Genomic DNA, 10,652 nt, shown 5'->3' on the forward strand with positions numbered 1-10,652 from the left:
TCCCCATAATGGGTAATGGAAGATGGATGGTGAAAAAATATATTACTTCTGCAGGTTCACTTATTGTTGGATGGAGTGCTTCCTCACTTCCTGCTTTTTAGGAGTAAACATGTTTCATTTTGTCACTTCCTGTGCCACAAGTGACTATGAAAATCTGCAGCGTCTCAGTTACAGGGAGATGCAAAACCCTAGTTTTTCATTTTGACCAACAAAAACATGAAAATTTGATTTTATTTATTTTCCAAGTGTGGCTTTAACCTCTATGCATTCTGGTGCGCTCATATGTCTATTCTCATGCTACGTTATCTTTGTTTTTTGGTTGCTGTGGCAACAACACTGCAGATAATAGAGAGTGCTATTTCACATATAAGCAAAAACCGAAGAACACCACCTTGTACACAGAGTACACTTTAACACCCACGCTTCCAGCACACTTTTGTAAACACACACACATGTTCACGTGCACATTCAAGCAGAAACACACACACACAGAGATAATGGCTCATGTCTCACATTACCACATGTGGGACTTTCTGCATAGAGAAGTTTCTCTGTTTGTTCAAGGCGGTTCCTACCCAACAGAGCAGTTCCTATAAATGATGAAAGGGGAACAATGGAAGGCCTTTTTCGCCAGGAGCATCAATATGACTTCATATTGTACCGTCTAAAAGGAAAGCTTTGCAAATCTTTAACCATTTGAATGATGATTCTCCCTGAAATATCCCCTTAAGTAGCTTCAAAGTTAGATTTTTTCTCCATATTGTACAACAGTGTCACATATTCTGTATCTGCTGGTTGCAATGCTTCATTGAATCCACATCACACTTAAATTGAGTGAAATATTCAAACCCAGTATGCCATTGTTTTAGGGCTGCACCGTTACATCAGATACAAAACATCTAGATGTCTTGCGCATCACTTTATGCACATTTCCCTGTAATTCACAAGGACATATTTGGGCTTTCTGAAAACCTTGGGATCTCCGCTAGAATTTAAAACAAAGTTCTGCGGGTTTGAACAAAGCTCGGCGTCGCAGCATGCATTTGTGATGACAGACCCGCTGATGAGATCAGCAGGGTTGAACAGATTAATCCGTTCTCAAGGGAGCTGCTGTCTGACCTGCGAGAGCAGACGAGTTTGACAACAATGGCTCCTCGTGGTCTTTTCACAATAGTGGCTGCTGTTGACTCTTTGATGTCACTTCCTGTATTAATAGACTGGTATGTTGTCTCATCATCCAGGTCTTCTTCTCCTGCAGAAAAAAAACAGTGGGACCTACATGATAGGGGGGAAATGTCAAGCATTGGGGTTAATTTAATACTGTCTTTTTTGCATTGTGTCTATGACCTACCTTTGACAAGCTGTGATATTTCCAGACTCAAAGAGCTCGGGATTACGGCCGTCCTTGAGCTACAGTACAACTCAGTGAAACCAAGTGCATACAGGATCTGGTTTTTAACAGCCAGTCAAGCTTTCCTTTTGAGTCCTTTTCGATCTTGTCCATGTCTGGAAGTAAGGCGTGCCAGCCAAAGTGTTGGCCGCCCATCAATAAAAGCCCAGTGATGGTTTTTCTTGTTTTGTTCGTCTCTCTGAGTGCAATTCACAGGGCTGGGTTGTCTGGGTCGATAGCCTTGTTGATTTGCTTTCAGTCTTCAAACAGTGCCCCTTTTCTAAAGAGCAAAATTGACATGTTCTCAGCGGCAGTGCCACCACCCCTGTGTTTTAGCTCAGTGTGAGACTGAAGCCAGTCAATAGCTAAGACTTGCTTCAGTTCCTGCTGTGCTGCTTACAATTACAGGCCCCGAATCGGTAGCAAGGATTACTCATAAAAACCTCGTTTATGTGTGCGCATGAGTGTGTGTGTCTGTGTGTGTGTGTGTGTGTAGCTGCACAAGTAGGGCAGGAGAGCTGGTGTTCGCAATCACAAAATATGACTTTCATTCAGGATGAGGATTTCATTTCAGACCTCAGGTATAATATTCATGCTGCAAAATTGCATTTCTTTGTGTGTGGCGGCTGAAAAGCTCCAATCGAATCGCTCAAGGCGCTCGCCTGTGAATTACAAGTGTTGCTGAAGATGCCCAAATTGTTGTCTGGAATCATCACAGGCATTCTAAGTAAAACAGCTATCATCCAAAGTTGTATCATTCACCCATCACGATATTGAAATGCACTGCACTGATCTCCCGGTGGTCACCCTTTTTGAGGAAGCGGACGCACGCTGTAGTTTGGAGCTTATTACGCCGCCGCAGCTTAGGGTGCCTCTGAAGCGCTGTGAGCAGTCCACTTCCCTTTGAGTTTTCTCTTTATAGAGACGGCTTGTGTGATGAGAAGTGAGCAGAGATGAAAATGTTAGAGGAACTTGTAAGCTCCGGTGTGATTCATACTCTTCCTACAAACCCACTCGAGTGTATACCATATAATCCCAGGCCTGATTATTGACGGAAAAATCCACCTTCACACACACACTCTCACCTTGTTTGATATCATCAGTGTGTGATGTTGAGCGCGGCCCAGGAGTTATTTTGTGATGAAGTGTTGTATGGTATTTCACTCTTTTGGTGCACCCACTTTCCCTCAACCCTCAGCCTTTTCCACGTCAGTTTCCTACATTACCCAGAATGCTTTACAACAACCAGTTTCAGAGTATGTTACATGCATAGTGACAGAAAGAAACCGCATTGAATTATGGTCTACTGGACTGTTGTGTTTGGATAAACTGGTATTGTGTGACATAAATATGTCCAAAGTGCATTTTTTCATCAGTATAGTCAAACCAACTGTAAATCAATAGCACTTGCCTATTTTTTTAATCCTAATTTAAAATTTTCAAGCGCTATCTCCACCTCGTCTACAACGTCTTTCTCCTTCAAGCCTCCAAAGTGTCCATTTTTATCAGGTGAGCTCCACAGCAATGAAACCAGTGGCTAACACGTTGTTGTCGTGCCACTAAGAGCTGTAGCTGTTCCAGTGCCATCAAGCGGGATATTTACACTTTGCTGGACGGCTGCGAGGCCTTCAGGGTCCAGACTTTACTGTTACCCTACACAGGGGACTAAAACCCACCGAGCCGTGCTGAAATGGATTTAAACTCCAATTTATAACCGTTAGTGACTTTTAGGAACTCTCGAATCTTGGTGGATGATGGAAGATTGTACTCAGGAATGACACCAAACAGGGAAATACACATTTTGTAACAGGGTGTACCATTCCTTTAAGTCCAAGCTTTTGAGGCACGACCTATATAACACTTAAAAGCATCCAGCTGGATTTCTTATTAAACCTTCCCACATGGTGCCACAGTAACGGGAGAGATAACCGCTCCTTGCTTTATGCAGAAGGACCTCCAGTGTGGGTTGACAATGTGAGAGACTTATCAGGTTTTATAGGGGATTCTGTCAAGTTCCCCCTGAATTATTTGTGAAGTCCACAGAGAGGCAGGAGCCATGCCAAGCTGCGAGTTGCAGTTCCTGTTTTGCTTTTTCCTGAAACGAGTAACTGACCCTTTCGCGTGTTTCCGCTGCTCGCTTGCAAAGCTGATAAATCAGGAATTCAATCTCATTCTGCTGCCGTGCTCATTGTAAGTCACTCTAGATGACAGCATCAGTTAAATTCCCCCAAAATATAAAATGTAATTTTCATGAAAGAAGTGTCAAATCCACAGGCGGTGAACCATAACCTTGGCAGTTCAGTTCAGCATTATGTCATCCTCCACTCACCGCACCAGATCCAGCTGTGATCTTTTTGGTGCAGTATGTGATGTTTTCTTTTTTTTTTTTCTTCTTTTTTTTTTTTTTAAATCGGGGGGGAAAACAGAGCACTTGTGTTATTTCGGTTTCGTCGTAATGTCACGCAGATATTCAGAAAATGCATCCCGGTGATTACGTGACACGCTTCTCTGATCAAACGCTCCAGGAAAGCCGTTGATGTGCCAGCGGAAGATTGAATATGGGGTTGTTATGCAAGCGGATGAGTAAGGTTTTCTGTTTCTCGTTCGCTTTTTGGAGAGGCTCCATTGGAAAATCCACAAAGAAACCGGGAACGAGCTTTTATATCATCGGCTGCATATAAGATCATGGAAAATATTAGGAAGGCGGAAATGAGACTACAGGCAATCGCAGTCAGAGGTGGGATGCGGATTTGCTGATAATGTCAAGTCGGCAGCACATAATTTCTCACTCTTTCCGAGCAAGAAACATATTTTCTCACTTTTCTCGGCGAGGAAACCACACCGGGAACGCCATCCCATCTTTGACTGTTACATACGCCTAATTAGACTCATTTTTCTCAGCTGAAGCCTGCAGCTTAACAAGACAAGACTCTCACCCTTTGTGCCATGCACCTTGATGGGTGTGAATGAGACTTTATATTCACCAAGCAGGTAGCACATCACACACCCTCTCACACACACACACATCCCCTAATGGATCAAATTAGCGCGCTGGCACATAAGCCCTGTTTTCCACCTTTTCTTTCACCCTCTCGCTCGCTCTCCCTCCATTTTCCCCTCCTTTTCTCCCGTGCCACATCAGCCGGAGACAGTTGCCGGGTAATTAAAATCTACATTCAGACGAAAGTTGCTTTAATTTAAGTTCATTACACCGTGCCAGTCTCCGGCTTTGCGGGAGATCTTTTTTAGAAATCCGTTGCCTTGAAACCATGGCAACCGCTGCATAACCTCATTTTCCGCCTAATCACAGTGAGGGAGACGGCTGAACATTGATTTGGACAATTATGGGGCTACATTTGCAACAAAAGCAAACAAGGTGGAGGTAATGGTTGGAAAAGGTGGGGTAAGGAGGGTGCTGAGTGAGACTTAAGTGCTTACGGAGGAAATGAAAGACAGAGCAGAGGAGACGGAGCAGTGTGCCGAGGCTACGTAGCTAAATACTTTAATGGCTCTAAAATGGCACCTTGTTCTCCCTGTCTGCAGCTCCCAAATGTCCCAGTAATGTATTTTTTTTTTTTTTCAACCCGACTGACATCCTGTGACTCATCCGTATGTCTTTGTTCTGTTTGGAGGCTCGCTTTAGACAGCCTGCAGCAGGGGGAAAGTAGTTGTTCTCTGAAGATTCACATGGACCACAAGAAATAGCTTTTCCTCTGCGTTTATTCTACAGCGCTTCCATATTTTACATATTTGTGCCTTTTTTTTTAACCACACAGCAAAAAAAATATATATATATATTTATCTCTATCTCAACAAGTCATGTGCAGCATCTTGAAATCTTGTTTTTCTACAAACAAGTGAGAAAATATGCCAGCAGGATGAGAAAATTCCACTTGCTCCCAATGCAGTTTCACCGTTTCAGCAGCTGTCGGGGGACAAGTGTAAATATGCTGAAACAGGCAAAATCATGCAGATCGAGAAAATGACACTTGACTCAAGAAAATTCTAGAAACAATGTGATTAGCATTGGAAACAAGTGGGTTTATCTCATTCCACACATTATTATTATTATTATTATTATTATTATTATTATTATTATTTTAAATGTTTGTTTGAAGAAAAAAAAAATATTTAAACATGTAATATAAGACTAAACTACTTCGATAAGATGGAGGCAACTAGCCAGCAAGCTTCTTTTCAAAGGCCTCAAGCCCCGACCGACCACAGTGACACCAAAGATTGTCAATAAAATATAAAATATAAAGTTTGCGGGCTCGGTCCTGGCACAAATATGCCACAGCGAGGGCAGGCAAGAACTAGTTTGGCAAGCCAGCTGGAGCAGGATGTGTAGTTTTGTCATTTGTGCTTATTGGCATCAATGGGTTACTATAACCAACTTGCCATAGTAGTGGAAATATTTTCTATTATAGCAACATTTAAGCTCATTTGAGACTCTTTATTGTCAGAATAGTAAACTTTAACTGATTTCTAATTTTTAGCACAGATTATCAAGCCTCACAAATGACAAATGCAGTCCATGGATTGGGCAGTGATGTCACAGTAAAGCCTTCTTGTTCTAAATCAATGGTGACACCATTGTGGGGCGAAACACCTGGGTTTCATTACACGAGGAGGCGCCCTCACGGTGGTTGTAGCCTCGGGGGTCAAAAGTCAAAGAGTCAAAAAGTTGGGAGAGACTTACTGTAATAACACAAACTAATTATCAGGTATCATTACCTTCCCAGCAGGGTCAGCCATTTGTTTTGGCTGACCCGGCTTCAAAGCAGCGCGGTCACGTTCTGTTGCTGTTATGTGACCCCCAGTCAAGTCCCGGGGATTGTGGGTAGTGCGGATTAAGACTGCGCTCGTATTTGGAGTGAAAAAGAAAACACCGGGGTTAAGCCAGTGGAAGAAAGAAAGAATGAGAAACAAAAAGTCAGATAAATGTGGAGAGTGTGTGTGTGTGTGTGTGTGTGTGTGTGTGTGTGTGTGTGTGTGTGTGTTTGGGCATACCTGCGTGCACGCACACTTGTCCTCTTTTGTGGGTGTCGGTGTGCGCGGTGGCCGTCATCACATCACTTCCCCGCATGTGCCGGTGGTGATGGCAGAACAAATGACATCCTATCGACCAAACACACTCAATTAAGTTATGCAAATGCACTAATTGCAAATGCATAGCAGCCCTGCCTCATCACTTAACCCTCCTCGCCCTATTTAAAGGTTTCCATACCGGCTTACAGTTTGACTTGCAAGACGGATTTCTCCCTGACATTCAATAGAAGAATGAATAGGAGGTGAGACAGACGGGAAAAGTGTGTGGGAGGGTTGGAGGAGTAGCCGGTGGTGTGTGTGTGTGTGTGTGTGTATACATGCGTGTGCGTGTGCAGGGGCGAAAAAGAAAAGAAAGATCAAAATTGCCCCTCTGCCAATCAAAAAACTCAATTATCATTCTCAATCAGCGGTGGAAAGACACAAAGAGCCGCTCTCATACAATGGATCACTGGCCCAGACCAGAACAATTACTGCATAATTAGTTCATCAGACAATCCCAGATTGATCCAACTTTGATTTGCATGCAGGATCATGTCGCGGGTGAAGTGAGCGAGCGCGCCGGCTTTTTGAGCCGCCGCGAGATATTACCATCGCAGCGACTCCAGAAGATTCCAAGAGCGCGGCAGCTCAACAAGGTGAAATCACACTGCGAGAAAAATGTCTTGGTTAAAAATGGAGCTTCATCACCCTGTTACACAGGTTATTGGACCTTTTCCACCACCGAGCAGGGAGGATAGAGGATCAGGTGGTGGAAAAATTACCTTGCCACTGCATGCCTTCAGCCGGCACAGTATGGTGTGATGGAGGTGTCTTTAACCGAAATGCCCCAGTTTGAATCCCTCTTTCCATACGGCGAACGGGGATTGCAGCGATGAGGTCGTCTTTCCCGGCGTCACAGCGCGGACGTGGCGCAGTGCAAGATTGCGAGACAGAAGGTGTTATTCACTTGACCAGCCTGGACCTAATTCTGCGTAGCCGGGAGGCACTCGGGTGGTGAAAGGAGCCTCGATCAATGACAAGGAGGTGGTGGGAGAGGAGAAATTGGTCTGAACTTGTCATGGTGGAAAGCGCCACGCTGAGTGTCTTTCAAAATCGAGGCTCGATCACTTTCCGCGAGAGAAAGAGAGCGCCCCGCTTGCGACAGACTGTGAATAGATTGTGATTGCCCCTGATACAAAGGGACCGGGGGAACAGGTAATGACTGTGTGGTTTTGACAGACACCACCCAGCAGCAGCTACATAGCTAGTCGCTCCACCATTTGATTTGGGAGAACCGTTGCTATGGCGACTGTACATTTTGATTGGCGCCAGGCTTTTTGGGGAAGGCAATTTACATGCAGTATTTTCCCAATTGCGAGGGAGCTATCATTTAATACCAAAGAGACTCATACACTGTGAAATGTATTTATTGGAGTAGAAGGGAACCTAATATAAAAGTTGTGATTAAATTTACAAGTTAATTCATACTGGATAAATTAAGCAGTGTTTGGTTTCTTGAGACAACAATGACTCTCTTTTTCTGAAGTCAAGGGCAAATGCAACAATTCTCTACACTCCCAGCCTCGTGTATACCTGCTTATTCAATAATACTTTGTCTTGTATTGTCTATTTCTCATGCCAGTAACCCCAAAGACAATTTTCCCAAGGCATACCATAAATATGGAAGGAGGCAAACTCTTGGCCCTCTTTCTTGGCTAACAGGTCGATCGCAGGGCTAAGTCCGGGCTTACGTCTCCTTCATCTCGGCTACCCCAAGGTTGAGGATGAAAGGAGAAGCTATTTCTGTCCAACTCTCCTTTGTAATTAGGGAGGAATCCATACTGCGTCGTTTCTCAACCAAGTCCACAATTCTGCCGAGCCATAATTTACTTAATTACTCCGAGAGACGCCTCTTTGATTCAGTCAATATCAAAAAGTGCTTTTTCTGGAGGAGAGGTAGGGAATGATAGTAATTTTGAGGTTGTTTGTCTCTCATTCACTGGTGTAAGGAGCACTAAAATACTTTCTCTTCTGAGCAATAAACTGATTGTAGATGAGAGGTTGTCGTTTATGCCTATTGTGCCCTTTTCAGTTGGTGACAGAGTGATTTAAGGCTGAGGACTTCAGTAAAAGTAAACTTTAAATCCCATAACAATAGAAATAGCTAATATTGACTCTGTCTGTCTTTCTGTCTGCTGAATATCCCACTTCATCCATTGTCTAGACTATAGGGACGCGTGCAATTCAGTTTAATTGGTCTGATTCAAAAGATAAATTGGAACTGAAATTCACAAAAAGAGAACAGAGCCTTCATTCATATATTTTTTGTAGACTGGACAAAGTTTTTGGATTCTAAACAATGGCCACTCCTTCAGTTGAAAATGAGTTGAGCCCCCAACACTGAAAACGCAGGACAAATCCCTCAATGTCTGCCCTAGAACCAAGCGAACCCTGGGGCTTTGTTATACCTTTTGCGCCCTTGAGCCGACCGAGGAAAGAGCCCACATTTCCAGCCACCTACCTACCAGGAACCAAAGTTTTTTCCCTCTAACAAGGGAGGAAAAACTCCAAGGCGCACTTGAAAGCCTCTCTGTGGGCCGAGATTAGAGGACATTCCTCTGTGTTTCCACTCTTGTGGGGAGTGCATCAGTGGTCACCGCAGCCCTGATGTAACACGGCCTTGGGTGTCTTTGAAGTGGGCTGGATAAGCCGGCCTTGGATGCACTCCGCAAGTTCAAAGGCCCAGGCTGGGATTTTGAAACAGAGGAAGAATCCGAACCCCCTCAGATCATTTCCAGCCTCATTTCCCACCGTGTCAGGGAACAGTCTGCGAGGGGAAATAGAGAGATCCTGGAAGGCTTTTTTCAGCTAAGGCCCGTTATTGCCGCTGTCACACAGCGACTTGGACGTGCCAGTCAGTTCATTTCCGCGGGGCAGGTGAGACGGAAAGAGAAGAGAAGAGGGTCCCTGGAAAATATCACCTGCAAAATGGCTCTTCTAGTTAGTGAGCAGGTAGGGGTGCAATGCCTTGCTCAAGTGCACTTGAACAGGCCACACGGTTGTTCCAGGGTTTAAACAGGTGACTGGGTGTAGGTTAGACCATCACTGCAAAAAATCTCCATCATAACAAGTCCTTTAGCCTTATGAGTCTTGTTTTTCCTCAAAGCAACTCAAACAATCTTCCAGTTGGGTGACATAATTCCACTTATTTTTAATGGAGTTTCACTTGTTGAGAAGTATAAATGTATGAAAACAAGCCAGGGTCAGATCAGTCCATTAATATCACACTTGTTTCAAGAAAATTCTGTAAACAAGCTGATTAGCACTGGAAACACTGGCAGATTTTTTTTTTTCAATTGTTTGAAGAAAAGCAAGATTTTCAGAGTGAATCTGAGATTATATGACTTTAGATGGAGTTTTTTTTGCAGTGTATGGGTCTCCACTAAAAGTACATGCAATATACATGCAATAAAATCAATGCAGCGCCATAGAAACAATGAACAAGAAACATTAAGGCATAATAAAGCAACTAATTGACAGAGCATATACCAGCATGGACCAACATCTCTTAATAAGACCAGACAGGCAGGCTACAGCTCAATATGGTGCAATAAAAGGCTGCTCATCAGTTTGACATTTAAAATTCATGTGCATTTATAAGAACATTAAATGTGGTCTCTTCTTCATACATCATTTCATGCCTTTTTGCATAACATTCCCATCATGCCCTTCCGCCTTGTGTAAGCCAGACCACATTGCCCTCATCATTCAGCGGACTCTGACAGCTCCCTCCCTCCCTTATGGCGGAAAGTGCTGACAGGCAGTCGGTTGCAGAGCCGGCGGAGCCACAGCAGTGTTATCTCAACCGGGCCCGAGGAGGACAAATCTAACCTTGGCCTTGACCTCGGCGGGGGGCGGAGAACTCACCAGCCACTTTTCCACAGCTGGGCCAAACAGTGCCTGACGCTGACGGAGCGCGTAAAAAATGTTTTGAGCGCAGGACCAAAAATAGTATTTATTTGAACCCCAACCTAGCTGGCAAAGCGCCTCTGTTGGGAGCAAAATGTTAAAATAATCACACAAGTGTTGTTTTTGGGGAGGCTGAGGTGCATGAATAATGAGTAAGGCACGGCTAGCTCTGGTTCACATTGGAGCCAGGACAATGATTATATCTGCGATGAAGAATGGGTTTGTGCTGGCCAGTGGAGGTATTGTATCAGTCACAGAAACG

This window comes from Myripristis murdjan, chromosome 2 (assembly GCF_902150065.1).
Source record: "Myripristis murdjan chromosome 2, fMyrMur1.1, whole genome shotgun sequence".
NCBI classification, from domain to species: domain Eukaryota; kingdom Metazoa; phylum Chordata; class Actinopteri; order Holocentriformes; family Holocentridae; genus Myripristis; species Myripristis murdjan.